Source organism: Nannobrachium achirus (assembly GCF_963921795.1).
Source record: "Nannobrachium achirus genome assembly, chromosome: 23".
NCBI classification, from domain to species: Eukaryota; Metazoa; Chordata; class Actinopteri; order Myctophiformes; family Myctophidae; genus Nannobrachium; species Nannobrachium achirus.
The window spans coordinates 49,182,579-49,202,174 of record NC_137830.1 but is presented as its reverse complement, the minus strand read 5'-3'; the positions used below and the strand labels follow the sequence as shown (position 1 = coordinate 49,202,174).

The following is a 19,596-nucleotide window of genomic DNA, read 5'->3' as shown; positions in this document are numbered from 1 at the left end:
CAACTTTATTATTTTAGCACAGACACTTGAGCCAAATGGTTGGGGGGGGGGGGGGGGGGGGGGGCAGTGTTGATTTCATAAACTAAAAATGACAAAACATTTCCTGTGTCCTGTGTTTTTTTTTTCTCCCACAGACCAATAAAAACTAAACCACGACGACTAAAACCAAGACTAAATATGCTGATAATGTCTTTCTCTAGTCCAGGGACTGTGGAGAAGACTCGTCATTTTATGTTTGGTTGCGCTCGGGTGTTGACCTCTGAAAATGGCAGATCTACAAGCTCACAACGTGTCGCCTGCAGTGCGACGCGTTGTGAGCTTGTAGATCTGCTATTTTCAGAATGCAACCAAGGGTAAAATCGTCCAAAATACAACTTGGTTGACAAAATCAACTGTAGACTTAGTAGACCTAAAATAGACTAAAAAACAAAACATTTCAGATGACTAAAATATGAATAAAACACATAGTGGAGGCAGTAAGACACATTTTACTTCAAGTCATGATGCAAAGGTCCCCTTTGGTATGAAAGTACCTTAGGGCCATTGGAAAGAATTTATCCAAAGAGACAAGTTAGATCACCCTTCATTTTCTTTTTATAGCCATTTTAAAAATGGCAGCCAACAATAAACCACTATTACACCAGACCCCATATCTTTGCTTCTGTTAGAGCTATAATAATAATATTGGTGTCAAAGTGTACATTTTTGGGGTCTAGGAATTCAATTAAATAGGTTTCAAAGCAAAAAACCCAATACTTCACTGATTAACATGACAGCGGGGGGTTAAATATGCAAATTTCATGAAAAATAACACGTTTTAACAGGGTAACCTACCCCCCCACCCCTCCCCCTAAACTTTGATTCACTTTTCCTTTGGTATGGAAGTACCTTAGGGCCATAGGAAACAATGTATCCAAAGAGACAATTTAGATCACCCTTCATTTTCTATCTATAGCCATTTTAAAAATGGCCGCCAACAATAAACCACTATTACACCAGACCCCAACTTTGCTTCTGTTAGAGCTAAAATAATAATATTGGTGTCAAAGTGTAAATTTTTGGGGTCTAGGAATTCAACTAAACAGGTTTCAATGCAAAAAAACCAATACTTCACTAATTAACATGACAGCGGGGGTAAAATATGCAAATTTCATGAAAAAGAATACGTTTTAACAGGGTAACTTACACCCCCACCCCTCCCCCTAAACTTTGATTCACCTTTCCTTTGGTATGGAAGTACCTTGTGGCCATAGGAAACAATTTATCCAAAGAGACAATTTAGATCACCCTTCATTTTCTATCTATAGCCATTTTAAAAATGGCCACCAACAATAAACCACTATTACACCAGACCCCAACTTTGCTTCTGTTAGAGCTATAATAATATTATTGGTGTCAAAGTGTACATTTATGGGGTCTAGGAATTCAACTAAACAGGTTTCAATGCAAAAAACCCAATACTTCATTAATTAACAGGACAGCGGAGGGTAAAATATGCATATTTCATGAAAATATAATATGTTTTAACAGGGTAACTTACCCCCCCACCCCTCCCCCTAAACTTTGATTTACTTTTCCTTTGGTATGGAAGTACCTTGTGGCCATAGGAAACAATTTATCCAAAGAGACAATTTAGATCACCCTTCATTTTCTATCTATAGCCATTTTAAAAATGGCCACCAACAATAAACCACTATTACACCAGACCCCAACTTTGCTTCTGTTAGAGCTATAATAATATTATTGGTGTCAAAGTGTACATTTATGGGGTCTAGGAATTCAACTAAACAGGTTTCAATGCAAAAAACCCAATACTTCATTAATTAACAGGACAGCGGAGGGTAAAATATGCATATTTCATGAAAATATAATATGTTTTAACAGGGTAACTTACCCCCCCACCCCTCCCCCTAAACTTTGATTTACTTTTCCTTTGGTATGGAAGTACCTTAGGGCCATAAGAAAAAACAAATCCAAAGAGACAAGTTAGATCACCCTTCATTTTCTATTTATAGCCATTTAAAAAATGGCCGACGACAATAAACCACTATTACACCAGAACCCATAGCTACAATAATACAGTCTGTCTTGCACTTCCAATGGAGCGCATCACTGCTTAGTGGCATGTGATCAAAGTAGCTTCCTTTGTGAAGGAAGAGGGAGAGTCGAGCATTAGGACACAGTCCTAATGTCATCCCCGGAAACGGGAGAGTGTTTTCTGCTGGTGTTTCAGTCCGAGTGTATCAAAGGGTGCGTTCGGAAATGTGCACTGGGTCTGGTTAGGGTTAGGGTTAGGGTTAATTTTAGGCATAGTTTTACTGAGGTTAGGGTTAGGGTTAGGGTTGGGTTTAGGCATAGTTTTACTGAGGTTAGGATTAGGGTTGGGTTTAGGCACTCACTACACTGAGCACACACCCGGTGCGCATTTCCGAACGCACCCTTTGATACGCTCGGACTGAAACACCAGCAGAAAACACTCTCCCCCCCGGAAACACCATACAGCTTCTGGAGAGATTTCTGGAGAATGGGTGTGTGGGTGGAGATCATCTCAGTTGTGGGGCTAGGGCCAGAGAGCAGCTGAAGAGGTAAGGTGAGTTCAGGCAAGGACTGCCGCACGGACTGTCTTCTTGCCCTTGCCAAAGGCTGTGTTGCTCCCCATTAAAGCATGGAATGCTGGCAGTGCCATTGCCTTGGATGGTCCAAGACTGTGAGCAATGGCATGTGCTGGATACCTGGTAAGGGAAAAATTATCCAAAAGAAGGGGAATATCATAGACAAATTCGCTTCAGTCTGGGAGAACACCAGATCCCATCAGTCATTGAGAAGCCGGTGATGAGCCTTGGAAATGTCTTCAACCGCACTCTGAATGACAGAGATTCCATCAAGGCAACCAGTGCTGACCTGGAGGGGGCTCCCTGGAAGATTCAAGGCCTGTGTTTACCAGCATGAAATGCACCCAAAGATCCTCTGGCCTCTACTCATCTATGACAATGACAGAGATTCCATCAAGGCAACCAGTGCTGACCTGGAGGGGGCTCCCTGGAAGATTCAAGGCCTGTGTTTACCAGCATGAAATGCACCCAAAAATCCTCTGGCCTCTACTCATCTATGATGGCTGAATGAAGATGGCTGTGGCCGCAGCCTAAGCAAAATCAGGCTGTACAGGAAGACCAATAAACTCAGGCTCTGTTTCAGCTCAGTCAGGGAGGAGTTTGTGGCACGGGCACAGGAATATCTGCAGTGCACATCCTGAGCACCCTGCAGGTACCCTACATATCCTGAACATATCCTGAGCAGCTGCTCCAAGGCGCTGGGTGAGGCCTGAGGGCCGGTTTCTATTGAGGAACGACTAGCTCCTGAAATCCATCGCTTAAGCAATCAGCAAGGGCATCAAGGGCATCCAATACTCCCAAGCCACAGCTAAGGCAATTCACTGTGTCAAGGAAGGGAAAAGGTCAGAGAAAACACCAAAGAACTGCTCTGCTGGTTTGCTCTCCACAGCCCGAGACTGAGTGATGACAGTTGACCTGGAGAGGCAGCTGAAAATTCCACCACACATCTCCCTGTCCAGATTGAGACCTGACATCTAGCGGTCTGGAATTTGCCAGTCACTCCCTAAGCACAGCTACGCCACTGTGCATAACAGTTGCCAACAAAGAAGAGCCATAGGCAACATTGGGGATGCAGCAGAAAAAGCCTCCAGATTAAGAGGGGAGAGCAGTGGGGACAGAAGCATGCCACTTGGATACATAACGAGGTCTGATCAGCTTCAGTCGGGTCGCCTGAGGAGGCTGACTCTTGCAGGACCCAAAACACCCAGTGACTCCAGGAAACAACACTGATGATGTGTCCAAGTTTGCATCAGTAAATGATTTGTTAACTACTAGTAAGACACCTGAGGGTGGAATGCGACCTCAGGGTGACATGCGACCTCGCCCTAAAGGGCGAGGTTGCGCCAATTCTTGACTATCTGGCCAACCACAGCGTTTCTCTGACGATTCTAGTTGTTATCATTCTGGGGGGAGTTTGTTCATGTTTTTGTGAGGGTATCAACCCTAGGAGACACGGGGAGAACATGCAAACTCCACACAGAAAGGCCCTATCGCCAACCCCACCTAGGGTGTGAGCGATAGGGCCTAAACATGGAGATGTGGAGAACACTATATATGGAGATAGTCCAGTCCATCATGTCATATGGGACTACCGTCATAGACAGTAGCCATTGTTAGGCCGGAGTCAATGGCTGTCTGTCTGACTGTCTGTACAGGAAGTGATGTCACATGACATACTTTTTATGCCCATATATGAGTCATTCTGTACCACATCTCCATGTTTAGGCCAAACAGGTTCGCTCCATTTCTCCATCGTCGAGCTTGAAAAGGAGGATACCGCACATTGTACCTCATCCACCCTTTTATTCTCTCTCCTTTTGGTATCTTTATCCTCCTCCTCCTTTTTTTCTTTTTTATTCTTCTCTTTTTTTCACAGCCGCCCCCATATTAAATATATATTAAATTCTAAGAACGTTTCGAGTACCAGTTTGATACAAGAGCGAATAAGCGCTACACTTCTGGAATCCTGTGCGTCGACTTAAAAGTTGGATCCAGGCCTAATAACTTTATCTAGCCGCCCCCGTTGCCACCTCCTTTTCTTTTCTGAGACACATTGTACCTCATCCACCCTTTCTTCTCTCTCCTTTTGGTATCTTTATCTATCTTTATCCTCCTCCTCCTTTTTTGTCTTTCTTAGTCTTGTGTATCCTTCTCTTTTGGCTACTGTCTATGACGGTAGTCCCATATGACATGATGGACTGGACTATCTCCATATATAGTGTTATCCACATTTCGTGTAGCCGCCCCGTACAGGAAGTGATGTCACAACTCGCTGACATCACACTGACATCACAGAGGTTACGGAAGGAAGGAAGGACACTCAAGCGACACAGTTTTTCAGAGTATATGCGACCTTTGGTCGCAATTGATGAAATGTGATTAATTATTTCACCTCCATTTTGAAGGTAATGAGAAAACTATTGTTTTTTTGTTGTCTTGAAACCAATGTAATCGGATTATTTTACCCCAGAAATGATATCTCTATCAGAAGCAAAGATATAGGCTGTGTTGTATTGCTGTAAGTGTAAATGATGGCTGCCATTTTTAAAAAACGTGTATATTTCAGAAATGAAGGGTGATCTAATCTCTTTGGATAATTTCTTTCCTATTACCCTAAGGTAGCCTACTTCATTGCCAAAGCGGGAGAAAAAGGAACATTACCCTGTTAAAACTCATTTTTCTTTGCATATTTTACTCCTGTTGAAACATATTGTTTTTTTCATTGAAACCTGTTTAGTTGAATTCCTAGACCCCAAAAATGTACACTTTGACACCAATATTATTATTATAGCTCTAACAGAAGCAAAGTTGGGATCTGGTGTAATAGTGGTTTATTGTCGGCGGCCATTTTTAAAATGGCTATAGATAGAAAATTAAGAGTGATCTAAATTGTCTCTTTGGATAAATTGTTTCCTATGGCCCTAAGGTACTTCCATACCAAAGGAAAAGTGAATCAAAGTTTAGGGGGAGGGTGAGGGGGTACGTTACCCTGTTAAAACGTGTTATTTTTCATGAAATTTGCATATTTTACCCCCCGCTGTCATGTTAATTAGTGAAGTATTGTTTTTTTTGCATTGACACCTGTTTAGTTGAGTTCCTAGACCCCAAAAATGTACACTTTGACACCAATATTATTATTATAGCTCTAACAGAAGCAAAGATATGGGGTCTGGTGTATTGGGGATTATTGTCGGCGGCCATTTTTAAAATGGCTATAAATAGAAAATGAAGGGTGATCTAACTTGTCTCTTTGGATAAATTCTTTCCTATGGCCCTAAGGTACTTCCATACCAAAGGGGACCTTTGCATCATGACTTGAAGTTAACAGCTTATTTTTCGGCCTTACTGCCTCCACTAACAGTGGAAATGTATTCAAAAGACTAAATCTACCACTACTAAAATGTGCTGCCAAAATCAACACTGGTGCGTGGCAGATAAGAAACCTCTTATCTGTTTTTTATTATTTTTGTAATACTCAAAATTTGCAGATCTACAATCTCGAGAACTTGTAGATCTGCTACTTTTGATGCTTTTGTATTTGAATCCTGAAAAGTAAGGGTTTTACTTTGGACACATGAGGTTTCCACCCAACAGACTTGCTACAGCTTAAGACAATCGTTTATCATACTTTACTGCAGGGACATGCTGGGCCCCTGATTCAGCCCGGGAAAAAGAGTTGGAGAGGCCCTCATTGCGCGCTATAGAGAGAGATCTCTCTCTATAGCGCTGCTGCTCCTCAAAGATTTGCCATTTCAGATCATGACAAGTGACAAGCCAGTGGGCCAATTACAGGAGTTATATTTCGTCGTTGTCGGGTGGAAACCTTGTATGTCCAAAACCGTTTGTTTTGTATTTATCATTTAAAAAACGATTTAAACTAGTGAAAACAGCCGATCTACAAGCACACAACGCCTTGCGGTGCGAGGCGTTGTGTGCTTGTAGATCTGCTGTTTTCACTACTTTTGTGCGGCGGCCTTGTATGATGAAGCAGGGCTTTGCTTTGCAAAAGAATTCCCACATTTGAAACGTGGAGATATGAGGTTTCTGCCCGACAGTGACGATTTACTTTGTTGGCCGCCCAGCCCCCAAAATGGAACAACATTTTATTTTATTTTTTTTCCTGATGGCCGGCCTGGACTGGCCAGGAATGAACCGGCCGTTCGGGAGTTGTCCCGCTTTTCCCAATGGCCAGCACGTCCCTGCTTTACTGTTAGTATAAACTATAAACTTGTATAATTTGTTGTATGATGATGAATAGGCCTAGCAAAGTTATCGCAATGAGTCTCAACCCGATCTTACAAGATCAGGTTGTGATCTCGTAGAGAGTCTAATTGTTCCTTTCATTTGGATGATAGAACATTCCCAAATGAGTTAGGGACATCTGGGCACCTCGATGTAAAATTGTCTATTTGTTCCAAAATAAACTATTTGGAAAATGTTTTACGTAAAGTAAAGTATACATGATTTGAACATGCTTAAAGCATTCGACAATGAATATCTAATATTTCTACAAAAGCTATATCCAGGGAGTATTACGAAAGTCTGAAGTCTCAGTAGTCCGGTGTGCGGTTAGTTAGGGTTAGTTTAGTGTTAGAGTGTCAGAGATAGTAATGGTGAGTGTAGAGTGTGTTAGTAATGGTTAGTGTTAGAGAAAGTGTTAGACTAAAGGGGAGAGTCGACCGAACGCTACGTCGGAGCAATGAGACTTCAGAACATCCAGTCTTTTTGGGGCCTAAAAAGTTGAAGGATAAAATTAAGTCTGATAATGATGTACTGTGCATGTTCACATCATGTATTCCCTTTGTTTTTACATATTGAACAATATTGCCAATGTTACCCAGGTACCCAGGTGTCCCTAGTGCCCACCTGACCTAACCTTTCAAATATCCAATGCATACAGGGTTGAAGTGGTTCAACTGGTCTTGATGCTACATTACATTTAATGTTTAGTGATTCACATCATTTGGAGATATGTACAGGGGTAGACATTATAAATGGAAGTGCTTTTTAGACCCTCTGGGCCAGTAGAATACGCCTTCCACTTGGGCCAGTAAAATGAACACTTTTCCTGTGTTACTGGTGTTTTGTAATGAATTGTCTGTTGAATTACAACATATATAGCCTTCTGTGAGCCCATCATTATGAGGGTCAATTCTTGACTGTCATTTGTGGATTTAAACTGTATCTAACAAAGATTGAAATTCAACATCCCTAGGAAAATCTTTGACAGCTAGGGTAATTCTGGGTCTCATTCACTTACTATACACTACAGGTATACTATGAGGGAAAAAATGACTCCCAAAACATATGCTTTAAGTGGGATGTCAGGGGTCTAACTAGGTGTGTTTAATTATTCTGAAGCCACTGCAAGCATTTTTGCACGAAACACATTCATTGGGCTAAAAACAGACCATAAAGATTATGGTTTAGTGATGAGTCATCACTTTTCACAATGGTATGGGGGTCCATTTAGACCCCTCACATCCCACTTAAAGCATATTTTTTGAGAGTCATTTTTTTCCCTTATAGTATAGTATAAGTGTATATAAGTGAATGAGAATTACCCTAGCTGACAAAGATTTTCCCAGGGATGTTGAATTTCAATCTTTGTTAGATATGTTACTAGACACCTTTAAGAACACATTGGTGAAGAAATTGTTTGGTAAGGAATTTATTCCCAGATTTGACAGGTATTCTGCTAATTTTTCCCTGACTATAAATCATATACAATTATATATATATACATACAAAGCCAGCACAGTCTGTGTCTCCGGTCATGCACAGCTCGCTAGCCATATGGCGGGCCAGGGCCCAGCCCCGGCAGAATGCAGGGGGGGCCCAGCCCCAGCAGAATGCAGGGGGGGCCCAGCCCCAGCAGAATGCAGGGGGGGCCCCGGAAGACTGCAGGGGGGCCCGCAGCACTCCATGCAGGGGCAGTCGTCCAGGGACCCACGTGCTGGATCTTACTGAGGACGCACGCAGTCGCAGACCCAGGGGTTGAGGGCCAGCTGCACATGAGTGCAGACCGTGTGCAGGCTGATGAAGGTCTGGGGGAACACACACACGCACACACACACACACACACACACAAGAGAGAACAGTGATATTTAATTATCTTGATAAAATAAGAGTTAAATAGCTCTATATTGTGATAGTGATGATCATTGCCATTTATTTTCGTGGGGTTCCCAAACATTTTAGCCCAAGACCCAAACTAGTGAAAATAGCAGATCTACAAGCTCACAAGGTCATTCGTGGAGATTTTGTTTTTGTTTTGGTCGCATTCCTAAGCCAATGATTGGATGACCAGGATGGCTGCACCGGTCATCCAGCTATTGGCTTAAAACATAAAAACTCCATGAACTCAAGGCTACATTGATAGAAATTAATTGATAGAAATTAAATCCTCTTTTGGATGAAATACTCCTTTAAATGTGCACAGTACCAATGTTTCCTTCACAGAAATGGATTTTACTGTAAAGCTACAACTGTTTAAGACCATTGCTTTCTAAGAAGTATTGTCTAGAAGTCATGTCAATGATTCATACACGTCACGGTTTCATATGAGGGTAGGTTTGTTTAGAGTGATAACTGCCGTTAAGCTACTACATTGGCAAAAGACAAAAATAAAAACATTTTAAGGTCTCCTTATGTGGTACAAATTTGTGAAAATATATTTTTTGGCCCCTGGACTTAGTGGACTAATAAAGAAAAACACTGGATTATTTACAGTATGCATTTACTGGCAGCGAATGAGTTAAAAAGTACTACACATATGGTGCATGATCTAGGCATGGGCGTGCACGATCCGTGCACTAAAAATGTATCCGTGCACTAGAAATTTAGGAAGGTGGCAGTCTGGAACTTGGTGGCCATTTTGATAATGGCAATCAATGAGTTAAGTAGGATGTGAGGGGTCTAACTAGGGGTTTGTTATGATGCTGCTGCATTTGTTTTGCACAAAAAACATTCATTGGGCTATAAATGGCCTCAGAAAACGATGCATGTATGGGTGAGCATTCATGTTAGTTGGAGGCCTTAGGGTTTTTCTTTTTCTCGTGCTAATCAGTCTAAAAGCGCATGTTTTTTGTACCAAACAAATGCTTGCAATGGATTCAGCATCACGACAAACCCCTAGTTAGACCCCTCACATCCTACTTAAATACCCAGAAAAAAAGTGTTTTTCTGGGTATTTTCCTCCTGTATTGAAAGTCAATGGGAGCCCAACTTGATTTGGCCGCTGTGGCGACCCCGAAGGTCGCCGACTCGGGCGCCCTAGCTAAATCATTAGAGCAAGCCCTGGGCTACATCTGTGCACAATTAGACTAATTAGCATGAAATTACCATGTCATCTCCCTAACGCCCCCGACTAAGAGCTAAAAAGATAAAAGGGAGTCAGAGGGAGAGCGAGAGGAAGCAGAGAGAAGAACAGAGGAGAAAGGCGAAGAGAGAAGGAGGCAACAAGCATTTAAAACTAAAATGTCCAGGCGATGGAAAGCTGTGAATTTCTTCATTGACAAGATTAGTTTTTTGAAATGTTCTGTGTAAACCCATCAGCACCTTCATGGAACCAATTAGATACGTTTCTGTAAGGTAGTGGGAGACGGAGAAGATGCAACGTAGTAGTTGGCAAATGCTGTGGTCAAATCTTGTGTGGCAAGCTGGCCATCCCCTAATAGTCGGGGATCCACATGCCCAAAAGCTCAAGGACTAGGGTTAAACCTGTGATGTTCTGCCGCACTTTTCATTTCTGTTTTATCTATTAGTTTGGTCATTAAGGTCCACAGAATGAGAGGCCTGCTCTGCCAGAAACATCGCGAAAAAAAGTTATGGCCATTTGTATATTCACTGTCCCATTGACTCCACTACACAGGAAAGGACATATATTATAAAAAAGAAAAATCTGCTTTGAGTAGCATGTGAGGGGTCAAACTGGAGGGTTTTCATGATTCTGAATCCTTTGCAAGCATTTGTTTTGCACAAAAAAACATTCCTTGGGCTAGAAAACGGACCAACAAAAGTGTGAAAAGTGATGAGTCATCGTTACACGCAAAGAGAGAGTGCAGGACGATTTACTGTGTCCATGTGATATCATCGTTGATGAGGGGAAGTGCAGGGGAAATCGGTGGGAAGTGTCGGAACAGTTAAAGGTCAAGTTACCTTGATCCAGAACTCTTCATACAGTGCGCAAGCGATGAGAACAACCACACACTCTGGACTCCCGTTTTCCATCTCAAATTCCAGGTATTCCTTCCAGTTCCTCAGTTGGGCTTTCTCCAGGGCTTTGACATGGAAGTAGGGTCTCTTAATCTGAGAGGGAAAATACTGTACAACAGACACATTTGAACCTCAATAACATGTTTGTTTATCCAGTTCTGATTGTACATTATTTTAATCTGACATATTGTCAAATTTAGGGTGTGTCACTCAAAAACAATCCTTCTATGGGGCAGCACAGCGCTACATGGGTGGTGCGAATGGTCCAGTTGGTTCATATGGGCACCAAAAGGAAACTAGCTGCTGCCAACTGTACAACTGTACCAATAAGACAGGGGGGATTCAGTTGCCAGCGGCAGCACATCTTTCTGGGAACTTCAGTTTCAATTAAATAAGCTCCCTCACAGGGATACATCATGCCAGTACATACTATACCTGTACCTCAAAGGTCCAGCGCTTGATGACTTCATGCTCATTGTGGTTGAACACCTCCTGTCGAGACTCAATCACCCTGTGGCGCATATTGTCAATCTCTGTCACCCTAGGCCTCTACATTGGAACACAAAACAAAGACAGGGTCAACACCCCAGTATACCGCCTTCATAAACTCGTATCTCATTCTCCACTTAGATGTACAATCTGCAAATCCTGCTGCCAAGAATTTACGTCACCATGAGCTTGCCAGATACAAGAAGCCTGCGGAGGGGCAGTTATGTATGCACCCCAGGGACGTGCTGGCCATTGGGAAAAGCGGGACAACTCCCGAACGGCCGGTCCCGACCGGCCATAAGGAAAAAATTAAAAATAAAATGTCTGCCTTCGTTCCATTTTGGGGGCTGGGCGGCCAACAAAGTAAATCGTCACTGTCGGGCAAAAACCTTGTATCTCCAAGTTTCAAATGTGTAAATTTTTTCGCAAAGCAAAGCCCTGCTTTATCATACAAGGCCGTAGCACAAAAGTAGTGAAAACAGCAGATCTACAAGCACACAACGCCTCGCGGTGCGAGGCGTTGTGTGCTTGTAGATCGGCTGTTTTCACTTGTTTAATTATTTTTTTAAATGATAAATACAAAACAAACGGTTTTGGACATACAAGGTTTCCACCCGACAACGACGAAATATAACTCATGTAATTGGCCCACTGGCTTGTCACTTGTCATGATCTGAAATGGCAAATCTTTGAGTAGCAGCAGCGCTATAGAGAGAGATCTCTATCTATCCCTGACCGGATGCCAACCCAGGGTTCCCACCCATTTTTACCTATTAATTTCCAAAGCTTTTCCAGCGATAATTCAGCTCAATAACAGGTCGTTTACTCCTATGCGCAATGCCCAAAGACGGGTAGTGTATGCCAGTGGTTCTCAACCTTTTCAGGCCGTGACCCCCCAAATAATCATGTTTTAACTGGGGACCCGGCACCCTGACGAGCACTAAGAGTTAAGGAATTTTGTATAACACAATTCTATTGTGAAAATAGCAGATCTACATGCTCACAACGCCTCGCAACGCGTAGATCTGCTATTTTCACAATGTCTGCCTCTAATATTTGACAATTTGGCCCATGTTTAATTTGTCATTTCAGAGGTATCAACAAAATCAATAACCAAAGACAATGCATAGCTATTTTTTTCAGGACCTTCCAAGACCCTTGATAAATTCCCAAACTTTTCCAATACTGATTTTTTTTTCTTTCTTCTAATTTCAAAATATTTCCAGGAATTTCATGACCGTGGGAACCCTGCAACCGTAATCCCCCAGGCATCATTCATTGGCTTAGCTGCTGACGGAAAAACACCTTCAAACCTCAACAGATATCCCCCCTCTCTCCATGGAAGAACAGGCAATCACCTGGTTATGCCCTGCTAACGGTATGTTTGAATGCATTTCTCTTTACAGAGCTGCTGGGGCTCTACCTTTGCTGGGTCAGGGAGGTCCTCCGTACCAGGTGGCAGCTCCTCCTCAGGAGTGGCTTCCTCTCCGTCCTCGCCAACTGCTGCTGTGTTGGCCTTGGACAGCTCCACCCTCAGCTGAACAAACTCCTCCTCAGACAGGAAATGTTTGGGGTTGTCGTCCTGTACTTGGTCTTTTAACCTGAAAATAATATTAACATTAATGTCCAAGGCATCATAACACCGGACTCAATGCAAAAAATATCTAATACATGTACATGGAGACAAATCGAAATTGATTTGATCCATAAAATGGATGGCTACATTTTAATTGCAGCATTTTAATGTCACGCCACCTGCCTTTTCTGTGTCCTATTTTGAAAGTGATTTGGATGTACAAGACCAAATCATCATGAAATGAATGGTGTGTGTCACTTGTTAAGAGTATAGTTGTTAAATGTACATTACATTGATTGTGTATGCATGTTCCTCAATATCAGCTGATGCATGCAACTTTCTGCTCCAACAATGAAAAGCGTACTTCTGAAAGTGTTGTGAGTCGGGATGCCCAGGATGCGGTCATAGAAGGTGGGGGAGGCTCTCTCCATTCCGACATGTCGCCACTCCGAAATTGACTTCTTATTGTCCGAGTGGCGACACTCCCATGGGGGTTCGGTTTAGGGTTAGGGTTAGAGATAGGGTTAGTGTGTCGGAATGGAGACGTGTCGGAAAGGAGACATGTCGGAGTGGAGAGATGCACTCAGATGGTGGCGAAGTTGGCCAGGTTCCCCAACTCCATTTCCCAGTTGGCGTAGGCCTCTCACAGTCGGTCTGAGCGGAAGTCTGTACCCGCTGCCAAAACTGCATGTTCATAGGCACTGAAAAGAGCAAAAGTTAAGAGGGTTAAGCACGAGGTAGACCACACCCATCCCCAAGTTATAGGCTTTGTTGTCTCTAATGTTTACCAAAGGGCTGGTAATAAAAATGTAATGTCAAACTCTTTTGGCCTCCCTTGCTTCTTTTGCATTGATGTGGAAGATACACTTATCTCCTGAACTGCCAGGGCATAACAATAGTCCATGGGCCATACGAGTTGACGGTAGGGTTAGGGTTAGGATTAGGGTTAGGGTTAGTGATGAAAAGTGATGAGTCATCACTTTTTCATGATTCCCACAAAAGTGTGAAAAGTGATGACTCATCACTTTTCATCATAGTCTTGTGGGACAGTTATTAGCCCAAGGAATGTTTTTTTTTTTTTTTTTTGTGCAAAACAGATGCTTGCAATGGATTCAGCATCATGAAAACCCCCTACTTTGACCCCTCATATGCTACTTAAAGCAGATTCATTTTTTGCTTTTTTCCCCTGTAATGTAAAGTTAATGGGACAACAAATCTAGCGGCTGATAACACCAATTTAGCTGTGTCTAAGAAAGAGTTATCATACCAAAATATAATCTACAGATATAGAGCTATATAGAGATATCTATAGAGATATATACCGACAACTCGTATGGCCCATGGACTAATATAGAGCTTTTCAAAAATGCATGGTAACCTTTGCCACCTTTTTGATACCGACAACTCGTATGGCCCATGGACTACAAGGAGAGTTACACACCCCGGAGGATAATGCATAAAAGATAATGCATCTGTGCAGAGGCACGGCAGGGAGAGAGAAAGGCAGGAGATGAGCAACAGATGATACAAACAATGATCATATCTTAACTCACGCTCGTATATGCGTCCCTCAGTCTCGGAGTCAGTGGGGTCCGAGTTATCTTTGATGAAGGTCAGGTAGTGCAGCCACAGATCTACACTGTGAGGGATGGCCTGCAAACCTCGTCTGTAAATCTGGTGATAAATCAACAACAAAAAAGACCAAAGTCTTAAAACGGTCTCCAACTTCTCTTTGTTTGTTGTCAGTTTGTGCTCCTAGATATTTTTTGTAGCATATACTTAATTACTTGTACTTCCTTTTCAACTAGGCAATAAGCTGCTGTCAAACATTTTAAAAGTGCAAAGTTAAAAGTTGTTTTAATTCAGTACCGTTGTTTCCTGTTGAGATTGGCACATTTCACCCAGGTTTTTTCATCTCACTCACGTCACTTTGTCGGCTGACCTCACTAAGCAACGAAATAAACAGAAAATAAACAAAAAATAAAATACAAATTCACAGGAGGCAAGCAGTGATCACCCCATGGTGTGCACTGAAATGTAGTTTCAAATGCACTACATTGCAGGCGCTTTTTGAGAGTGAAAAAATGAGAAGACAAGTGTGACATGTGTGATCTGGGCAGCATGCCCCAGGAAATGTGCCCTGCTCAACAGGGAACAGCGGTATATACTAAGATAAGTCTGTGTTTTCAAACAAAGGTCCCAGTGAAGATAGCTAAAAACGTATACCCTCTGTTTGACAAAGATCAATGGTACTTTCTGAGATCTTGCATTTAGAAAGTTGCTCGGGAGGGATACAAGTTCCTAAGTTGTACATTATAATAATTGCCATCACAGAATAACAGCTCCATTGCTGGCTATATGAGGACAGCCCAAAACTGTAGTGTGTACATAGAATACATATTTATAGCATAATCAAAACTTGTATGATGGAAAAATGTCAATCTCATATTTACCTCTTCTGCGACCTGTATGTTGCCATGCTTCTTCTTGATGTCGGAGCACTTCTTCCAGTAGCCATAGCAGTAGGGATAGCGGAGGAAGAATTTATCAAATGTCTTCCTATAAGGTCCAGCTATAAGGTTATTATTCTAGGGGGAAGAGAGGGTAAAAAACAGTAATGCATTAAAGGAGTAGTTCACCCCCAAAATGACTTTTTTTATATTGATTAGTCATGCCATGGAGACTAGAGTTCAATAATTTTTTGGGGTTTTTGTCACATTCCTAAGACAAAAATGTGATAACAATAAATTTACCCCCATTCATTCCGGATGGTGACCCGTTTCGAAACGGGTCACCATCCGGAATCAATGGGGGTAAATTTACTCGAATCAAATTTTTGTCTTAGGAATGTGACAAAAACCAAAAAATATTATTGAACTCTACTCTCCATGGCATGACTAATCAATAGAAAAAAAGTCATTTTGGGGGTGAACTACTCCTTTAACATTTAGCTTCAAATCCTTCTATGTGATTATATTACTTGATTATTGGACCCATTTTATTCAATAGACCCTGTATTTTTATCAGTCTCAAGCCTAGCTCAGATCAAAGACTTCCGACATGTGAAAATGACTTGAAAGTTGAATTGTGGAGGATTATGAAAAACCGTATACTCACTGTTTGGTGAATCCTTGTTATCATGTTATCCTTGACCTTGTGATGTGTCCTTACAATCTGAATATTTTATTCAGTCAAGACTCGATGGCATGCAAGCCTGTTTATTGTTTTGAGTACAGCCTGGTCCTATGACACAAGCTTCCGTCTTATATTTGTTGACGACTATGTCGTCATCGCTGCTTTCCCCCAGGCCACTGCTCGAATACTGGCTTGTGTGCTTATTCTGCTTAATATGTTTTTTTAAATCAACTTATATCTTAGAAATACAAAGTGTCTCTGACTCCATTTGATGCAACATCCTGATCGATCCAGAATTCCTTGACAGCTAGTCTCAAACACCAGACAGTCATTCTAACCTCTTGCTCTACATACTGAAGTAGGTTGGCCCCAGAAAACGATGGTTCAGTTTCATCAGTTTTGTGGGCGTTTTCTGGGGCCATTTGTAGCCCAAGGAATGTTTTTCGTGCAAAACAAATGCTTGCAATGGATTCAGCATCATGACAAACCCCTAGTTAGACCCCTCACATCCTACTTAAATACCCAGAAAAAAAAAATATATGTTTTCTGGGTATTTTCCTCCTGTATAGAAAGTCGATGGGACTCTAGCGGCTGATAAGAAAGCAGTAAGGGTTATCATACCAAAATGTAAACTAGAGACATGTAGGAAGTCAAAAATGTAAAAAATGTACGGTCACCTTGGGTGGTACCAATTTGTGAAGATATCAGAATTGACCCCAGGCCTACTGTAGGTAAACCCAACCATTGAAGTCTTCTGGGTTCTCCTCACGGGCCTTGGAGAGCTTTTCTCTTACAATGACTTTTCAATGTATTTGATTGCAGATTTCTGCATTTACTGTATATAAAGAGAGCCAATCATGATCAAGACGATAATTTCTATTTTATTGGTCATTAGACGAGGATTAATTCATTCATTCAACCTTTATTTATTTTCTCATGGATACATTGAGGGCAAGCCCTCATTTTCAATGACGCCGAGATTACAAACAACAATAATAATAACAAGATAAGAACAGCGAGATAAAACAGGGTAGGGTTTGTAAAAACAAGCAAAGAACAGTAGGAACAATAATAAAGCAATAAGAACAGTAATAAACAGTAGGAAGGCAATGACAATTTAAATCAAGATTGGAAAGCTTTCAATTAGAACGTTTTCCAATCTTGGAATGGTGATCAGCTACGTGTTGGATTTTCAGCAGAGGCCTGTGAGGGAGAGATTTGGAAGGACAAGGACATAATCATGTTTTCTCTGCGTTTCCCCCGGGGTGTGTGAGACATGGCCAACGTCCCAGATGGTCGTGTCCTGCCTGTGGCCACCGACTAGACGACGCAGGAAAAACTATTTGTGTAAAGATGGCGATAATATCTCTGGCAGCCCACTATCAGCATGGGCACACTCCACCACCGAGCTGTCCCTTAATACATCCATTGAAAAAACACAACTATTGTGGGCTTTTTTTCTTTCTTTCGACCTTGTATGTATATGTCAGTTTTTTTTTAGATTCAGTAAGATTGAGACCAGGAGCGCTCGTTTTTGGGCACAAGGTGGAGCAAGCGGTGCCTCCTTTGGGGAACTACCCATAATTAGTCCCACAGGGTTATAGATTTAGGAGAAGTAAAACAAGCGCTCCGGTCCCTATCTTACTGGTACCTCAAACAAACTGTAACATATGCGTGCGTTGAGACAGCCAAAGGACAATTGGACCGATGTCCACTTTCTGAGTCCAATCCAGATTTTGGAGAGTCCTCCTCCTCCTATCACCGACCGTCGTGAAGGATGCCTAATGAAGCTGCTGCGTGCTAGAGATCATATCTTTGATCTTTTCAGTGTCACATGGTTCAACACGCATCGCTATGGAGTGTTTGTTCAGTAACAGGTGTCCTAGTTATAGGACACCTGTTATATAGACTCTATGGAGTGTTTGTTCAGTAACTATAGGACACCTGTTACTGAACAAACACTCTATAGACTCTATAGAGTGTTTGTTCAGTAACTATAGGACACCTGTTACTGAACAAACACTCTATAGACTCTTTAGAGTGTTTGTCCAGTAACTATAGGACACCTGTTACTGAACAAACACTCTATAGAGTCTATAGAGTTTACATTTTGTATAACATGGTTCTATTGTGAAAATAGCAGATCTACATGCTTTCATTTTTACAAGACGCGTTGTGAGCTTGTAGATCGGCTATTTTATGGCAAAGGCATTTGATAGAGAGTGGAAAAAAGAGTACAGGTATCAAGTACGTATATTATGCCAACAAATGTTGGCAGATATCACCAAGCTCACTGCCAGATAGAAAACCATGCACACATGCACAAGTAAGTACCTTTTACCAATTATAGAGGGTTTAAATGGTACCGGATATGCAGCTCTGCAAATTAAAGGTGAATTGATCCCAGTGCATGACGGAGGACGATATCACGATAAATTAAATCTCCACAATACGATTATCGTTTTATTTTTATTTTATCACAATAAACGATAATATCACGTATCTTCCCATCCCTACTAGGAACCATTCTGGCCCGGGGCCCTCTGGCTCGTTGAGGGGAACCAATAAAAGGCGGCGCGCTGCTGAGCCAACAGCTGACAGGAACAGGAACCAACATTTGGCCAAGGTCAGGGGGACGTTATTAATGTGACACCATGCTCACACGGTTCAGAGGTCACAGGTGGACAAGTGGAGTGTGGGCGGACAAGTGGAGTGTGTGTGTGTGTGTGTGTGTGTGTGTGTGTGTGTGCGTGCGTGCGTGCGTGCGTGCGTGAGTATGCTCGTTGCCCTGTGATCAACTCAGGTGCCAAATGTTGGCAGATATCATCAAGCTCACTGCCAGAAAACCACGCACGCACACACGCGCACACACACACACACACACACACACACACACACACACGCGTCTGTGGCACTGTGAAGCCTCAATAGTGTGTGTGTGTGTGTGTGTGTGTGTGTGTGTGTGTGTGTGTGTGTGTGACTTTCCTTAATCTGCGAGCACATTTTGTGTGCACACAACACAGCCATATGAGCCGGCGGGCTGAAAAATAAATAAGAATGCACTGAAGAATTCATGAGAGGCAGGAATGAAGAGGAGGAAGAAAAGACCTCCGAAACTAAATGAAAGCGTTGGACTACGGTAATACTGTACATACTGTACATACTGTACATACTGTACATACATACAGCAGAGTCCAGGAAACACTGCTTCATTCTGGGGGTGTAGCCAAGCCCCCAGAACCCTGGGGGCGCCCTGAAACCAAATGGACATGGTGGCCGTTTTGAGGTACTGCAGTTGGGTCTACTCACATGAACGCGCGTCTAGGCTTCTTTGTATTGACGCGCGTTCATACCGGAAGAGCTCGTTCATGAAGCGCGTCCATGAACACAAATTATGGCGCAAAACGCGTCACAGTAGACCCACTACGTCACGGTTTTACTAGCCGGAAGGAGGGGTGAAAACGCCTCATGCGCTGGGTGAGCAACTCAATGCAAGTGGACGGGCGGGGATATCTGGTGTCCTCTCTATTCTTATTATAACTCTATGGGTGTAGCAGGCAGGGGTGT

General features: G+C 42.4%; 1 pseudogene across 1 annotated transcript in view; it reads right to left on the bottom strand.

Annotated features, from left to right (window-relative positions):
• Nucleotides 1–19,596, bottom strand: part of LOC308308958 (pre-mRNA-processing factor 39-like) — a 43,628-nt pseudogene that overhangs the window by 13,220 nt on the left and 10,812 nt on the right. The window contains exons 2-8 of the transcript in view: nucleotides 15,348–15,482; nucleotides 14,444–14,568; nucleotides 13,499–13,595; nucleotides 12,742–12,867; nucleotides 11,265–11,372; nucleotides 10,773–10,922; nucleotides 8,580–8,659 (exon numbers count right to left, since the gene is read on the bottom strand). The product of the transcript in view is annotated as a pre-mRNA-processing factor 39-like (transcript). The remainder of the gene's footprint in view (nucleotides 1–8,579; nucleotides 8,660–10,772; nucleotides 10,923–11,264; nucleotides 11,373–12,741; nucleotides 12,868–13,498; nucleotides 13,596–14,443; nucleotides 14,569–15,347; nucleotides 15,483–19,596) is intronic.